The 5,914-nt window shown below is 41.0% G+C and overlaps 1 pseudogene; it reads right to left on the reverse strand.

Annotated features, from left to right (window-relative positions):
* Positions 1–649: 649 nt before the first annotated feature.
* Positions 650–1,841, reverse strand: LOC103270652 (annotated as a pseudogene).
* Between the last annotated feature and the right edge of the window lie 4,073 nt (positions 1,842–5,914).

A 5,914-nucleotide genomic window follows, 5' to 3' on the forward strand; every position in this document is an offset into this window, starting at 1 on the left:
TTTTATTTACTTTTTATTTTTAAAAATTTTTTTAAATTGTGAAAATGTCTTTAAGGAAAAAATTTAGTTAACAAAAAAATTAACAAGTTCATTTAGCAACATACACCCAAAAGGAAACCACAATATAAAGAAAGTCAAGGCCTCACCAATTTCTGCAGTATTCGTATTGTGTCTCAATTCTCAAAACTACCTTTAAAAAATTTAAACTTAACCTAAAGGATTTTAAATGAAAATATAAACTAGAATGAACAGACGTGAGATATTTCTTTGAATTAGGGAGCTAGCACCTTTGAATTTTCCAAAAAGTATGTCTCCCCAGTGTGTTCACTGTGGTGTGGTGTAAAAGACCCACACCTAACATACTTAAATGACTTAAACTCAGATTACATCACTCTGAAGTATGCGTACCAAAATGTTAATTGAGAAAAAGCTGAAAATAGTTTTAGTTTGCTCAATATCACATGCTAGAAGAAAAGTTTGCATGAGCAAACCCTGAAAAAGGTAATTTTTAAATCCAGATTTCACAAACTCATGGTGCAAAATGGGTCCCATAATTTCCTCCGGAGTTACAACTTTTCACTGCTCTTCACTGCTTGTTGGCTGCATGTGAAAATTTGATTGAAATAACTCAAATATTAGAAAACTAGTCTTATCTTCCCATGCTGTTCTGTCCACTGTAGCTGAACCCATAACAGCTACTCACTGACTGGCTCTCCAGGTCACTGTGAGGAGACTGAGCTGCTGACACCCCCATGCCCTGCGTCATCTGGCTGGTATATGCCCCGTTGCTGGATGCTGTGGTCGAATTCCAAAAGAGTTCTATGAATCTGTGCTGCATGCTGGCTCTGTCTTTAGACATAGCCACCACAGCTTCTTCATGAGTGGCAAACTCAACATCTGCTTCACCAGTCTACTCTTCCATCTGGGCCAACCTCAATATGAACACTCACAGGGTTGAGTGGAGAGAAGTTATAAATGTCATTCTCGGTAGCTTTGTATGGTAGCCCCCTCTTGTAGACTCAGGGGCCGGCGGTGCTCTGCACTGTGAACTCGTCATATCTGTGGTCATACATTCCAGAGAGACAATAACTAAGATTTCTCCCAAACAGGGTGGTGGTGGAGCTGTAGCCATCGCTGAGGTGGTTATACTCCTCATAGCCCACATAGTCAGTGCTATAGGCACCAGGCCACATCCTATCCAGGCCTGCTTGCTTCACAATGCCTATGTACCTCCAGGCCGGTCATAGGGCCCTGGCCACAGCACAGACATGAACTTCAAGGGGGTTCTGAGTATGACCTGACTTCCTCCTGACTGCTCTTGGACACCTCAATATACCTGTGTCCTATCCTCTCCTCGTGCTTCCCTAGAGCCTCCTCAGCTAACTCCTGCAAGGCAAACTTCACAAAAGCCTCCCCTATAATCTTGTCCTTGGGATCCACAGGCAATGTGATTCAGTTTGGCATGATTTCTAACCCTGAGAACTGAACAATTTTTTCCTTTATGCATCCAAATGGGAGTCCTCAAAGCCACACGAAGCCATCGTTGGTGCTGTCAGCACTGTTGGGTCCACTGCACTTCAACACCCAATCTGTCTCAGTTCTGTGGGACGTGGACACCTCAATGTATCAGTGTTCCATGCTTTCCTTGTCCTTTTTCAGAGCCATGTTGACATCATCTCCTCACCACTCTGCCTGTCCTCTCTAGGATAGATGAAATGGACACCAGCAGTCCCATCATAAATTGTACAGTCGGAGAGGAAGTCCTGCACATCCTCAATAAAGCAGGATCAGGGCAGGCCACGGAGCTTGCCCACAAAGCCTTCACTTCCCTCAGGGCCCAGTATTATGAACACTAGGCAAGGTAGATGTTAGATGAGCTTAGGCATAACTATTTTTGTGGCTTAAAACAACTGTAGATGTCTTCCTTTGAGAAGTGTCTGTTCATCTCTTTTGCCCACTTTATAATGGGGTTGTTTGTTTTTTTCTTTTCAGCACATTTGAGTTCCTTGTAGATCCAAGATGTTAAGCCTTTATCAGACCTGGAGTTGGCAAATACTTTTTCCCAGTCTGTAGGCTGTCTCCCTGCTCTCTTGATGGTTTCTTTGGCTTTGCAGAAGCTTGTCAGTGTTATGAGGTCCCACTTGTCTATCTTATCTCTCATGGCAGCCAACAGACATATGAAGAAATGTTCAACCTCACTTATCATCAAGGAGATGCAAATCAAAACCACACTGAGATACCACCTAACTCCAGTCAGAATGGCAATTATCAATAACTCAAAAAATAACAGTTGCTGGAGAGGGTGTGGTGAAAAGAGAACACTCCTACACTGTTGGTGGGAGTGCAAACCGGTGCAACCTCTGTGGAAAACAGTGTGACGATTCCTAAAAGCTCTAAATATCAACCTCCCATATGACCCTGCAAATCCCCCTACTGGGAATATACCCTGAAGAACTCAAATCACTCTACCAAAAAGATACCTGCACACGTATGTTGATCACAGCATTGTTCACAATAGCAAGAACCTGGAAATCAACCATACTGTCCATCAAAAGAGGACTGGATTTAAAAAATGTGGTACATATACACAATGGAATCCCACACAGCCATAAAAAAGAACAAAATCACGAACTTTGCCGCAACCTGGATGGAACTGGAGTCAATAATACTGAGTGGCCTCTCACAGAAACAAAGATCTGAGTATCACATGTTCTCATTCATATAGCAGACCTTGAACATCCACCATAATACTATAAAAAAAAAAAGACTGACAGTGGTGGGAAACTATGGGGGGGAGGGGAAGGGAGGTGGGATTAACGGTAGTCAATATCTGTCTGGGGACGGGGAGACACCCCTTATCAACAAGGGTGCCTGAACGAAGCATATTTGTATACCTAACCCTAAACTGTACCCCACAATATCAAAATAAAAAATATCGATAACAGAAAAAAACTGTAGATGGGACACACTTCTGGTAAGAAGCAAATTGTCCACAGCTTACAGCCAAAGGCCCCTAAATTCCACCCAAAGTTTAACAATGCAGAGGGCTCTGGAGAAAGTCCAGATGCATCTTCTTTTTGTTCCTAACCTTGGCCTCTGAGTCTCCACGCTCCCGCTCTCACATCCGGCACCTCAGTCACCCCTCGGAGCACCTAGAGGAGAGTGGAATGTGGGGGAGTGCCTTTTAAGCCTTTCCTTTGATGGCAGCAGGCCACTAAGGTGATTGGGTGGTGGTCTGTTTCATGTCATCATGAAGGGACCAGGTAAGCACAGGTATTGCCATCACACTTATAGATAGCAGGCAGATGGGTGGGTTAGTCACATAACTGTTGCCATGGTGATGGGGTGTGTCTGGCACCTCCCTGATGACCGTATGGAAGGGCAGACCAGTAACATAGATGAGAGAGGCAGGTGAAAGGCAACTTCATTGGGAAATGTTCATCTCAATGTCTTATGACTCAGAGTACCAGGAAAGAATTATCATCTGGCTTAAGGAGGCCAGAGAAATTCCATTTTGGGCTTTATTCTTTCATCATGGAACTTCTAGCATAGAAGAATCTGAGTCAAGTTGCACATCGGAGAAGGCAGATAGACCCGTAAACTGGTTCTATAGCTGCAGAATATAAATGCCAACTTGTAAATTTTGCATTCAATCTATTTTCAATGTGAAAAACATAAATACACCTGTGGATTTTGATGAAAACATATATACTTTTTTCTACCTCACATTCTCAATGCTTATTTACCACAAGCAGAGTTAAATGAAAGGGATAAAAGACTATATGCATAATAAAACTATCCGTAAGAGAAGGTCTTCAACATGACTTGATTTATTTTTATAATCTTAATACCTGAGATTGTGACTAAGATTCATCATTGAAAACAAACATTGATTGCCAGGGCAATAATATATTTATTGATACTATTTCATTATTTTTTAATAGACTAAGAAGTCCATGGTAAGGCAGAAACTGAGTTCATTCAAACATTTAATAAAGGAGTCAATGGACGCATTTAAATGCTCAACAAATTGCAACATAAACTCTAGAAGCCACCAATCAGCCCCCACTCGGCTAGTGACTTTGTCATTCACCCAGCTCTCCTCTCTCCTCCAGCTCAGCAGCTCTGCCTACCCCTTCATTTTAAGAATGCCAGCCATTGTCAGCTGCAAATGAAACAGCAGCTGGAAGAAAATTTAAATCCTCAAAATAAGTACAGCCTTGTCACATAAAATTTATAAGAGGCCATTGGTTTGGACTGAGCTCTGGAACTAGGGACCCAACAGACCAAACCAAAATGAACTACTTATTCTGAAGTTCCATGCTGCCAAGCCAAACCTAAGGTCATAATCTTACTTTTCAAGAAATCAGAGAGAGAGAAATAACAGTCAAATTGCAAACAGGACAGTTTTAGCCTGCAGGATAGGGAAGTTCCCTCTGCTTTAACCTTTACAAGAAAAGTAACTTTGAAATAACCAATCCATTTTTTGTTGTATTTCTGCTTTTTGCAGCCCTTTTCGGTTTATAAAACCACCTTCCTCTGCTCAGGCCATCGCATGGAAACAGTCTGTTTTATAGGATAAGGTGTGGCCCGATTTTAGAATCACAAATAAAAGTCGATTAAGATAATTAAACCAAATTTGTTGTCATTGTGTCTTTTGAGAGCCTTTAGGTGAACAGTAAAGACAGGATTTGGAGAAGGAAGGTAAGAAGCCAATTTTCCTCGTTCAGAATGCCATTTTATCTCTGACCTTGCACAGACTCCCTCTTCACTGAATCCCATAATTGTTGGACTGTCACACCTCAGCTAGCTCCCTGCTGCCGACCTTCACTCCTCCACACACCTAGTTACATTTCCAAGGCCAGATCCTCCTACTAATTCCAAGCCTGCTAGTGAATCTTGGCAGGTTACTTTCCTCAGCTCTCGCTTTCCAATTGACTTCTGCTTTATAAACTATCTCAGCACTAAACTTATCTCCCTACGTGACCCTTGTCTCTCGATCCCAGAGAATATCTATATTCTCAGTTTGGTCAGTTGCATTCTCCATTGAATATACATTATTTATGACGGTATCTGTGGGCATTCCAGGCCATGATCTAGAAACTGAGAAAGTAAAGTCAAATACAAGGTGGCTTTGCTTTTGAGGATCTCACAATTTAGCCAGAAACATCATCTATGCAATCACTAATATTTTATATGTGCAAAACAAGTATACAAAGTACCTGCTAGCACAGAGCAGGGGCTGAATGGAAGAGTAACACAGGGGCCACATGCCAAGAAAACATTTGGATGAATATAAAAGGACAAGATCAGGTTCACTGGCAGAAAAATACCTGGGGATGTGGTGGGTAGGTTGAAAGCAAAGAATGTTATAAAAGCTTAAAATTGAACTGATTCTACCTTAAGTTTATAATTAAATTTACCTGCATAATTTTTCTGTTCTTCTACCATGCACTATTTCTCACTTATGCCCAACATAATTTTTAAAATGAACACCTCATTTTAACCTCCATTCTTTGAGTTCCATTCATCACAATAAATCATAGCATTTCCCCCCCAAATGAAGAATATAATACATTGCATTTAAATAACTAATTAGATATTTGATACATAAAAAGAAAAAAATGTGTAGTACATTCCAGATGGATCCAATATTTAAATATAAGAAAGGGTACTATACAAGGGTAAACATAAAAAAGGAAAAAAATTATTGTAGAGTCTCGGAGTGGTATTAGCTTCACTGTGACATCAATACCAGGAACTATAAAGAAGCTAAATACAGAGGTTTGGCAAAAGACAACACAAGCAAAGATAAAAATGACAGTGTAGGTTTACCCCTTGAAGTCCACTTCTCATTCTTTTTTAACCTCCCTCTTTAGGCCTGTGACTAAATAGTAGGCTTCCTTGGACCTCA

The sequence above is a fragment of the Carlito syrichta genome, unplaced genomic scaffold (genome assembly GCF_000164805.1).
Source record: "Carlito syrichta isolate Samal-C Ts95f unplaced genomic scaffold, Tarsius_syrichta-2.0.1 Scaffold309893, whole genome shotgun sequence".
In the NCBI taxonomy this organism is placed as follows: Eukaryota; Metazoa; Chordata; class Mammalia; order Primates; family Tarsiidae; genus Carlito; species Carlito syrichta.